This window comes from Mixophyes fleayi, chromosome 10 (genome assembly GCF_038048845.1).
Source record: "Mixophyes fleayi isolate aMixFle1 chromosome 10, aMixFle1.hap1, whole genome shotgun sequence".
In the NCBI taxonomy this organism is placed as follows: Eukaryota; Metazoa; Chordata; class Amphibia; order Anura; family Limnodynastidae; genus Mixophyes; species Mixophyes fleayi.
This window is the reverse complement of record NC_134411.1, coordinates 15,412,306-15,423,951: the sequence shown is the minus strand read 5'-3', so window position 1 is coordinate 15,423,951 and position 11,646 is coordinate 15,412,306. Positions and strand designations below refer to the sequence as shown.

General features: G+C 42.8%; 1 protein-coding gene across 5 annotated transcripts in view; it reads right to left on the bottom strand.

The window, feature by feature from the left end:
* SYT7 (synaptotagmin 7) overlaps nt 1-11,646 on the bottom strand; it is a 259,466-nt gene that overhangs the window by 71,442 nt on the left and 176,378 nt on the right. The gene's annotated exons all lie outside the window — the stretch shown is intronic.

The following is an 11,646-nucleotide window of genomic DNA, read 5'->3' as shown; positions in this document are numbered from 1 at the left end:
TCATATTTCTCCATATAATTGTCTTTCTCTGCCACGTTTCCTTTGCTCATCAGTTTACCCCCATTTCTATTATTCTCTTTAAGTTTTATCATGTATCTTGTCTGATAATCATCTTTTAAATTTTTTTAACTGTCTCTTTTTCACCTGTTCCCAAATGTTTTTTACCCTTTCTCTTCTGGCTCATCAGGACTACTTTTCCTTCCTATCTCTCCAACCTCTCCTCTCTTTATTCAAGCAATCCCTTATTCCCGATATTTTACCTCCAGCCCTTTATCCAAACAATCCATCCTTTCCCTCACTACCCATCCCGTTTCCAGACTGAAGCAACAACCCATCATTCTCCCTGTTCACCTTCGGTTATTGTCACCAGATCTTCTCATTTATTTTCGCATCTCATTTCCATAAACCATCTACACAGTCTCATCATCCCCTTTCCCACTCCTTCCCCTCTAGCACCCTCATTATATTTTATTTCCTACCTCATTTTTCGCTATTACCCCTATTAATCTCATCTGTCCTGTTCCCTTTATCCCGTACCACTGCCCCCTTATAATTCACCTCCCCAGTCCCTCTCATTTGTGCATCATCTCTTTTGTCCAGTACAGAATTTTGAGGTTTGTTTCTTTTATTCATTCCAACACATCATAATTCCACGTTTCATAGCTTGCATACAGTGTTATCCCTCGGTCCTTGTATATAAGCATAATGCTAACCATGAATTATTTCTGTGCTATAAATGAAACACCTTCTGAGTACATAGAATATGACATTCACATTTCACTGCAGGGATTCACGATAACATGAAATGGTAATACATCGGGTGAAGATTTGACCTAGTTTTGCCTTATGGCTCCAAGTTAACTATTTGTCCTTCAGCTTGCAAAGAGGTTAGAAGAGGAGGTTCTGGTAATGTACCGTTGTATTTTCCAAGGATTTATGCTGAAGGACATTTTAGTTTGTGGAGGGTCGAAAAAATACAGCTGGCAGGATCTCAGCCGTCCTTAGTACTATTTGTTGCATAAAGCAGAGAAGGGAGGTAAACGTATCAAGCTGCGAGTTTCCGGCAGGTTTGAAAAGTGGAGATGTTGCCTATAGCAACCAATCAGATTGTAGTCATCATGTATTTAGTGCATTCTACAAAATGAAAGGTAGAATCTGATTGGTTGCTATAGGCAACATCTTCACTTTTCAAACACGCCGGAAACTCGCAGCTTGATAAAATTACCCCAAGGTCAGTTTCAAAGGGCATACTAATGCAAAAATGCATGCCTTTTTATGTTGATCATTCCACTATTAATGCACATTTCTGTACACGCCTATATATACTTTCACAATGTTTATGGTTAGTATGAGGAGGGCTTGAGACCTATTTTTCAAGACCATTGTGTGTGGATCCCGTATAGTCTAGGTACAGATATGTCTATGGAAAATCTACTCAGGCCCACTCCCCTCATTAACTTATCATTAATTTAGTACTAACTTTTAGTTGTTATCGACCCCTTTTTCATATTAATAGATATAGGTTAGTAGAGGGAGAAAGTGCATGTGTTTTAATTCATGTCAGATTTTTTGCAGCTTGTTTTTTATTGTGAATAAATGCGCAAATCGCAACGTTTGCTCATTTACACACAATTTCTCGTGGAAATTATAGCTTAACCTCACCTTGGGACCATGCGTAGAAAACAGCCTGTTTACTCTTCTGAAACACTTTGACTTGTTAAGATTAGTGGGACACATGCACATATCCTTAATATGACCCCAGAATTCTGTACAACTTCACAAACATGCCACCTTTGCATGCACAGAAGTCATTGTGTTGCACAGAATTTTTATTAATTCCTTCTAACATGCATTGAAGGTATAAACAGTAATCCAACTTTTGGGTGGCGGTGTGGCAGTTTGTCTTCAGTGACGCCTCAATGTCTAAAACCGTGTGTACTGGTTATTTGTAATAGAAGGATTTAATCTGTATAAAGCTACACGTCCCACTAACTGTGGAAGAGGAGATGACAGTCTCTTAGTGCAGCAATTTTGTCCCCCCCAAGATTTGGGGAATGTTGGCCAAACCACCATTGATAATGATTGTAAAGCAGCTTACTTACATAGTGGACAGTATAAGATGATATAATAACCAATTATAGAATGTGTCTCTTTAGCAGGTCCTGCCCATAGTTAAATGCTCCCTACTTGGCTAAGCTCTTGTTTCAGTTCATGATTATTCCACGTTATGTTATATATTGTTCACATTTCACTTACCTGCTTAGCTGGAGCCCTGCAGTACTAATTAAATAGACTAGTACTTTATTGCATGGGAGTGGTACCTGGGCTTCCCGCCAAAGTGAAGGATATCAATGCTAAGGGTTGTCAGGTCATCTATTTAAAACCAGACACATATGAAATACACATGCTGCATGGTTGGCTACATTATATTAGCTCAGATGTATTCTGAAGGACTACAGTTGAAAATATACAAACATGCAGCCTACCTATGTAATATTTTTAATAAAATGTGTATTTCATACGGATAGTGTTTGAAATGGTTGATCTGGCAAACCTATTCACAACCTCATCTTCTCTGGTGGAAGCCTCTGGTCAGGCACCTAGGAAGGAGAAAGCCATCTGTCCGTGTGTTTCATAAGCTCGCTGGGGTTGGCCACTCAAGTAGAAGAAGCCATCAGAACCATGAAGAGATAATGAAACATGTGACCCTTACTATTCTCAAACCACTGGGCTATATATAAGCAGGACTTCCAGGGTTCCTTTCACAACCCGTCTCCACGATAAGTATAGCCATATACTCCCGCCTATGTGCCTATGTTGTCATATGATATAAATATCAATAAACAGGTTAAGTGCTCTGGACCAAGGGATGGCTGCAAATTTTAGCACCGTGGTGGGGTCAGGGGCGGGGGGAGCAAGACTTGGCTCAGCAGCCTATTAGGAGCATTTTAAGAGAAATAAAATGCAGGTCGCCCACTATGGGATCGGCCCATTCCAGCCAGGCCCTGCTCTGGACAGTCCTTCTGTTTGCATGATGATACACCCACTCTGCTATGGTAGTATCCACAGCACAGCTTAGCCGAAGTGAACAGTACACTGGTAGTCAAGGTCACTGTACCAAGGACATGACAGTTATAGGCCCAGGGGTACCAGGGCAGCACAAATACCAGTCCTTAACCATCTGCTCTTATGTCCATCATGCACAGTCAGCTGTGATTTTATTGCACAATATAAATGTGACCATATTAAACTCAGAGGCTTATATTTCACGCCATCCATTTTACGGTGAAAATTTGGCTTTAAAAATGCTTTCAACTTGCTGCAAGAGTGTAAAATAGAAGCAGCAAAGTGGGATGAGACAAACTCCCACCCCGGTACACACTGACAGTATAAATGGATTGTGACGGTCACAGGGCACAGGTTTATGTTCTGTCCCTTCTATTGACATCGTATGAGGCGCCGTTATTTTAATCTAGTACAAGAAAGGATTAATTAACCTTGTGATCGAACTGTGCAGGGCTTGAAATATGATTCCTCCGATTAGTCACATATGAGGCCGCTGCGCTCTTGCTGTACAGCGACCGAGACGTGATGGAGCCACTGCTGCATTAACCCCTTTTGCATTTGGATGATGAGATAGGAGATGTTATTATGAGAGTCATACAAACACATGTCATGTTTACTGTTCTCCTGCCAGATGGGCCAGCAAAAGCAGAGCCTATTAAAAGAAGTATCTTCGTACTATATCTTGTGCAGATATTTTAAGACAGTTGTATGAAATGATTTATATTTTTAGCACTTTGCAGTCTCAGAAATAACTAAGAAAAGAGAACAATGCACTTGTAAAGTGTCAGGCTGCTAAATCCGGGAAAAATATGACCAGTTAACTAACACATCCCGGGATCTTTCTCAAGATTCTGGATCTAAAGACAGTCACTAACTAAGACACATATATAGGGGGAGACTGAATTGCCGTCTATTACGTTAGGAATCTCCGCTCATTTTTCCTCGCACCTCTATTGGGGGCAAGAAAATGTTAACGGAGATTCCAGCCATAACATCAGCGCAATATGTCTCCGCTGACGTTCCGGAGAAACCTTGCGCCAAACTCAATCTCCCCCATAATGTAATAAGTGTTAAGGCTAAAAAGATCCCAAACAACAGTAAGCAGAAAACTGGCCAGGAAAATACATATTCAGGTAATTATCCGTCAGAGAGACCCTGACTGAGGAGGACAAAGGAAGACTAAGGGCTTATCAGATGAGATCCATTCCAGAGACAACTTGCGTTGGGTTTCACAGGGAACGCAACACAATTATACAGCCAGTAAAATAGCACAAATGAGGGACCTACTGTTCTATATAATTTCGGTCCATGTGGACAGCACGAGCAGCATGGCCCCCACTGTCACATTATACGCCCAATGTAGTCATGTTTGAACTTGCTACCATACAGTAAACAAATAACATTACAACTCTCAACGCAGCTACTGGGGTGCAAGGGGTATATTCAGTGCAGGGTGAAACCTGTGCCCATTAGTGTGGGCACAACTAACAGTCTTAGAGCCACTGAAAGAGGTGCAAAGACAATGGAGGAGTGGAGTAAATGGGCAGAGAGTGGCAGAAAAACCAAAATCCGAGGGCACAAAGCAAGAGTGGAAAAGATGCAGGATGAAAGAGGGTGACGTATACTACTACATGGTGAAATGGAGAGGACTGATAGGCTTTTCTAAACAGGTGGGTTTTTAATGACCATCTGGAGCTATACAGGCTAGAGGACAGTCTGAAAAAGGGAGATCATTCCAGTGGCGGTGGGGAGCACAGGAGATATCTTGGATAAGAGAGTGAAATGTGGTTACCAGAGGGGAGGAAAGGTGATAGTTATTAGCCCAATGAAGAGGGCAGGAGGGAGTATGTATGGAGATGAGGTTGGAGATGTAGGCAGCAGTGGAGTTGGAGAGGTCCTTGTACGTGAGGGTGAGGAGTTTGAAAAGGATGCTGTAGGAGAAGAGATGCCAGTGTTAAATTTGTCAGATTGGGGAGGCAGATGTGGAGCAGCGAGAGAGGAAGATAAATCTAGCTGCAATATTAAGTATAGATAGAAGAGGAGTGAGTTGGGATCGGGGGAGGCCAGTAAGGAGAAGGTTGCAGTAGTCAAGATGAGAAATGATCAGTGAGTGGATAAGAGTTTTGGTGGCATCCTGGGAGAGGATGGGTCTGATACGGGCGATGTGCGGAGCTGGTAGCGACAGGATTGGGCAAGAGATTGAATGTGAGGAGTGAAAGAGTGGGAGGAGTCAAGAATGACACCGAAGCAGTGGAGTTGAGGAACAGAGGAGATAGTGGTGTTGTCAACAGTGATAAGGAGGTCAGAAGGGGAGGATATTGATAAAGGGAAGACAATGAGTTCAGTTTTGGCCATGCTAAGTTTGAGAAAGCATAAGGACATCCAGGATGAGATGATGGAGGGGAAAATGGCATCTGAGAGAGGAGGGAAGGGGGGAGATCGGGAGATGAAAGGTAGAGTTGAAGGTGAGCAAGGTGGGAGCAGACAGTTGGGGAGAGGGAGCAAAGGAGGCGAGAGGAGATGCGACCCAGGAAGCTAGTTGAAGGTGAGAGGATAATATAAGAGAATGAGCTTCGTCATCCATAGTGGGGCAGAACGAGCACAAGAGATGATAGTTGGAGGGAGAGCGGGGTAGAGTGGTAGGTGTGGCAGAAGAGTGGTGGGAAGAGGAGATTTTTTGTATGAGCCTCAATTTTGGAAGTGAAAAAGGAGGTAAAGTTATTGGCAGTAAGGGAGGATGGGAGAGGAGTGGGGGGGTAGAAAAGTTGCAAGATTGGAGGACTGTAAAAAGATGAGAGACTTGAAGAAGAATCTTTTAGTGAGGGAGAGGGTGGAAAAGTAGAATGAAAGGATGAACTTGTGTTGAAGGAAGTCTGTTAAGGAACTAGATTTCCTCAACAGGCGTTCAGAAGTATTTGTGCATTTTTGAAGGATCTGGGTAAATTTGGAGTGCTATGGTTGGGGTTTAGAGTAGTGAAGGTGGACAGAAGAGGTGGGGGCAGCCAAGTCAAGAGCGGTGGTGATGGTGTGGTTGTACAGGGAGGACTACTGGTTGGGGCAGACCAGGGTGGGTAGAGGGGAAATTTTCAAGCAAAGAGGTGCAAATAGCAGGTTCAAGAGCATCAAGATTGTCTAGAAAGGGTAGATTTGGGCATGGTAGAGGGTGCAGTAGAGCAGATAGTGGTCAGAGAGTGGGAAGGGTGAGTTGGCGAGAAGTCAGAAAGAGCACATTGATGGGAGAAGACAAGGTCAAGGGGATGGGGAAAGAGTTTAATTCTGAGAGGCCAAACAGGGAAAAAAGACAAGAAGGTTGATGGGTGCTAGGTCTGTGGAGTTGTCGATAAGGATGTTATAGTCACCTAGGATGATGGAGTGGAGGTCTGAAGAGAGAAAGAGAGGAAGCCAGGTATCAAAATTATCAAGAAACTGTGAAGTGTGAAGGTAGATGACTGAGACATGGAGATGGATGGGGTAGAAGAAATAGATAGAGTGGACTTCAAAGGAGAATGAAAGTGTGGGCTCAGGGGAGATATCATGTAAGGTGCGAATGGGGAATAGGAGGATGCCAAACCCACTGCCTGGGTGCTCATCAGGTATGACAGAGTGGGTGAAAGAGAGGCCCCCATATGGAGAGCAGCAGGGTTAGCAGTATCAGTGGAAGAAAGCCAGGTTTCTGTGATGGCAAGAAGGTTAAGAGAGTTGGAGATGAAGAGGTCATGGATAGAGGGCAATTTTTGCAGATGGATCTGGAATTACAGAGAACACAGGAGAAGGGAAGGGAGGAAAGTGGGGAGTTATGGATGACATTGACGCGGATGCTGGATCTGGGATGGAGATGAGGAGACATGGTGAAAGACTAAGGGACTAGGAAGAGGAAGGACAGAAGGGAAGAGGATGGACTGGCATGAGTGGGTGAAGGGTATAGGCAGAGCCGTAACTTAAAATTCTAGGGCCTGGGGCGAGAAAGTCAAACGCTGCCCCCTAGTACTCAATTTTAACCAAATGAACCTAAAATATTCCTAAACTGCGCCCCCCTTCAGCGCTGCGCCCTGGGCAGTCGCCCCTATTGCACAGCCCTAGTTACGGCCCTGGGTATAGGGGCTCTAGGAAGGGGATCGGGATGAGAACAATGACAAAAATGTATATGTAACAGACAGGGGCGGATCTAGACATTTGTCCTACCTGGGGCGATTTTAGGGGGGGGGGGGGATTTAGGCCCCGCCCCCTTTCTGATGTCTAAGGCTGCCGGCGGCTGCACAGTATGTGCAGGTCCGTTCAGCAGTGGCAGTGTGCTGTCCCGCTGCTCTGATTGTGTTTAAAACACAATCAGAGCAGCCGGGCAGCACACTGTCACTGCTGAACGGACCCGCACAGTGTGCAGCTGTCGGCAGCAAGCCCCTGGCGATCGCCCCCCCCCCCCCCCCCCCCCTGGATCCGCCACTGGTAACAGACTGACTGACGTGTGTAACTGACAAACTGACGTGCGCAAGACTGACTGACTGATGTGAGTAATAGATGAATTACCTGGAACTTGAAACCAAGTCTTGTGAACTTAGGAACAGTAGTGCTGTCTTCTGAGTCACAATGGCAGTTGTTTATTTTAGCTTTTATTCTAACATCTGCAATATGACCTACTAATCATTTCTTATTTGTAACCAATCCTCTGTATTATGGAGACATATAAAGATGACAGTCAATTGCACAAGCTGACAGCTTTTGTGCATCTCAGCCACGATCCACCTTGGCTATCTCTGACCCCCTTCCTGCTTTCGGACCCTCTCTCATCACGGACTTCTCTGACCTCCACTCTGGCTATGGATATTCCCGGCTACATCTTTGACCCTGCTCACCAATCCCTACACCGCTCCTCATCACTGGAATTCAAACTCCTCTTCTTCAGGCAAAGCTTCCTATGCTTTCAGGGAGTTCCTGAAAGATACACTATCTGGTAGAGTCTGCCTAATCAACGTCTAAAGACAGGCTAGGTATTATGTAATCAAAATAGGACCTTTGGGTTTCTGTGGGAAATATGTTCAGCCTTTAAGCTGCCACTTCCAGCCTCCCCACATGTCTCATTTACACATATTCTATTTTCTTTCCCCTATTTATCGCCCTCTGAAGTAGTCTGGGCTAAATTAATTGATATTAAAAGTTCTTTATTTCAAATCATTATTCCATCAGCTCCAGTTTACTCAGTTGATAAACAATAATGGGAGCAGATCATTGTTATGACCCAGCTGTAATGAGTTACCTTGAGCAATATGCAGTAACGAGTCTTGCTCAGTGCTGGAGGCAGGGACAAGGTTCCAACTTTATATTTCACAAACATATTCATATTGTGTATATACAGACCCTTCAAATACAGCAAACAATACATGTGACATGATAAAAAAGTCCCTGGTCTAGAAGGCATATAAGACAATGGGAAGTGCGGAAATATAATGAAAAAAGGTGGTTACTCTGCCAGCCATGAAGGGCCTCAAGGGGTGCATTTATAAAATGCTAAAAACGTAGCTAAACAATGTTGGTTTCTTTCATTGTTTGCACCACAGTTTATATGATAACATCTGGTTGATACACTCGAACGCACAAATTTTCAACCTCAGATTTTACAAGGATATAAACAATGCAGCCAGACCTGGGACAGGTAGCTATACCTTAACAGGGTAAAATGGGTGACTTTAATGAGCAGTATGTAGGTAATTAGTAACTAACCCAGATATAAGCAAGCTGGAACCTGTCCATAAGTTGGGGTTAAAAATCATGAAGTGACATGATGATTGACAGCTATGTTTCTCAAGATATTTCATCCCTGTGGTCTTCCCGGGCTCTTTAATGGCAGTTACCAGGCATGGAAATGTTAATTAGCGCCTTCCTGATAGTCTTACAGCCCTTTCATTATTGAATGTGTCCGTGTGAAACAGACTTTTAAATGTGTGTGATTTTCCAAACAAGGGAAAATGTTTGCGTCCAAAACGACTTTAATGAATAAACCAGGCTGGTACTTATAATTGATTAAGCTCGCAGGCAGCCAGCGACAAGCTCTCCACTCGCTTAGATTTAGATTACTCTGAAAATGGTCCTAGTTGTTCAATCAATTGATTAGAAATCATTTACTTTTTCAAAGGATGCTACATTTTAACTACACTTTAATGTATGGCTGCCCAAGTGAACGTTAGAGAGACAAATACAACCGTATAACACTCTTCCAGGAATTATGGTTAACGGCAAGACATTGGCTGAAATGATTGCAGTGTGAAAGCCATTATATTACATTATTAGACAGGTTTAATTTGGTAGCATTTCATTGTTCCATTGTTCAACCAGGACTGTTTTCAAATATATATGATTTAAGATCCACACTGCAGCTTTTGCTAATCAAGGGCATCCATACTCTCTTGGCAACATCTCTCTTGTATGTTAGGGGGGGCATCTGGCTGTTTTATTTTGAGCTATCCACACAGGAGGCCACAGCCTGATTCCTCTTATTTATGCATGTGCACAGGAGCTGGAAAAAGCATTTCTGTGGCTCATCCTGGGTGTATGTCCTGGTGTTCTGTTTTCATGAATATGTATCCCCGATGGCAAGAATGCTGTGTGGTGCTTTAACCCTTTCTACCACTAGTAGAATTTCCAATGCATTCTGTAGAGTGTTGCATGGATCCTAACCATTAGAAAGTGACCTAGAGAAGCCTATTTCATTTAAAATGACAGTTTCCCCTTTCCAAACTAGAATTAGTTTTGAGTACAAAAATCCTAAAAGACAATGGAAGAATGTTGCCCTTTAACTACCCATGTTTTGAGATCATTACTCCGCATCATATATCACTTATACACGAGAGCTACACTTCCCGTTGGATCCATTCACAGATGTCAACATTTAAATATAGTTTCCATGGACACTTTGTTACTGAGATGGTAACATGTGATACTGTCTCAGTGGATCTTGGAGCACTACAAGCCCAGTCACGACATGTTTACTGAGTTTGATTAGAACTTTCTTTTTTGAATTTGAATATTTATTGTCAATGAATAGGTACTTACAGGGAGTAAAACATGATTTGTTAGAATTGCACTCAACTTGCAGGATGAAAACAGAATGTTAGAGAATAGTGAAAAAAACGGACACTTCCAGCTATATCAATTCACAAGGACAAATCTAAAATACCTGGGAATGTTCCCTGAACGTTTGGCAGCCTGCTCTGATTGTCTCTTTTGTCTTCTATGAAGCTCTCGCTGTACGCAAGCTCTTGATGAACTACAATGCCCAAAATACTTTGCCAAAGAGATACCTGGTACTTTTCCCTGCTGTAATCCATAGTTCTTTCATTGTCATTGCTTTTCTTGTAAGGCAGTTCCACTGCGACTGTAGTTTAGTGAATATCTCTGTGCGTGTATGTTTAAGAGATTGTTAATTAAAAAAAGGTCGCACGTATAGCTGGCCTATCAATTACAGCCCTTTTATCCGTCTATGAAAAGTGCTGCTAGTTATCTCAATTATTGGAACATGAATGTATGAATTATCACCACATACAGACCGCCAGCCATGGAAATGAGAATGGCAGTGACTAGGGGGGGGCGCCAATCCCGCGACACTCAGATGTGCTCTTAACCATTTCACCCCCAGAATGAGACATGACAAGAATGATGATTGTGTGTAGCAGCTTTGCTGAAAACAGCACAGTTCTGTCTTAGTGACAAGGCACAAAGTCCGGGCAGGCAGGAGGATGCAGGTGGTAGGAAAATGATATGTACGTTATCACTTGAAAAGTGACTCTTACACCTTTAATGTAGCTGAAACAGAATTGATAAATGTAGCTCTGTGTGACTACAGATCTCTCTGTTCTTTGTACTTTCTATTCTGGCCAACACACTAATTGTTCTCTTTGAAGTAGAAGTCTCTGTTAATTGATGGGATTAAAGTGTAAAACATGTGTTTTGAGTCTCTTTTTTGTTACCTTAAGTACAGACGGTAGGCCCAGTGCGCTAACAAAGCAGACAGAAAACGCACTTATTAATTTGCAGGCTGGGAAACAGGGGAGGTTGTATTGAATAATAACAATAACAGAACAAGGAGTCAAAAACATGAAGATAGACATACTGTTGTGAAAGAAAGCGTGTGAGCCTTTAGAACGTTCTGTATCATCATTAAGTAGACTTAAAATGTAATCTAATCTAATCTACAGAGAATCTGATTAAACAAGCAACATACAAAACACACTGACACAACACTCACCGGGGGTCATGTACAAATCTGAACAAAAATACAGAGATGCAGCCTATTCTTTTTGGCGCACATACAAATATTTTACAGAGGGGGCACATAAACAAGTGTTGGCCCCTCTCCTCTTTTTAAAGTGCATCCACGCAGAAGCTTCAAGTGAAATTTTGCAGGCAATAGTAGCGTTACCATTAAATGAACCTAGGTGGTCACCTAGAGCGCTGATGGTTAGGGGACACCTAATACACTAAATCGGTGACATAGAAGTCTATTTATTAAGCTACTGTGGTGCCAAGCAGTATGCATCAAGTGTAAATTGCAGCGATGCATATTGAAATACCGCTGTAACTTGCCATAAC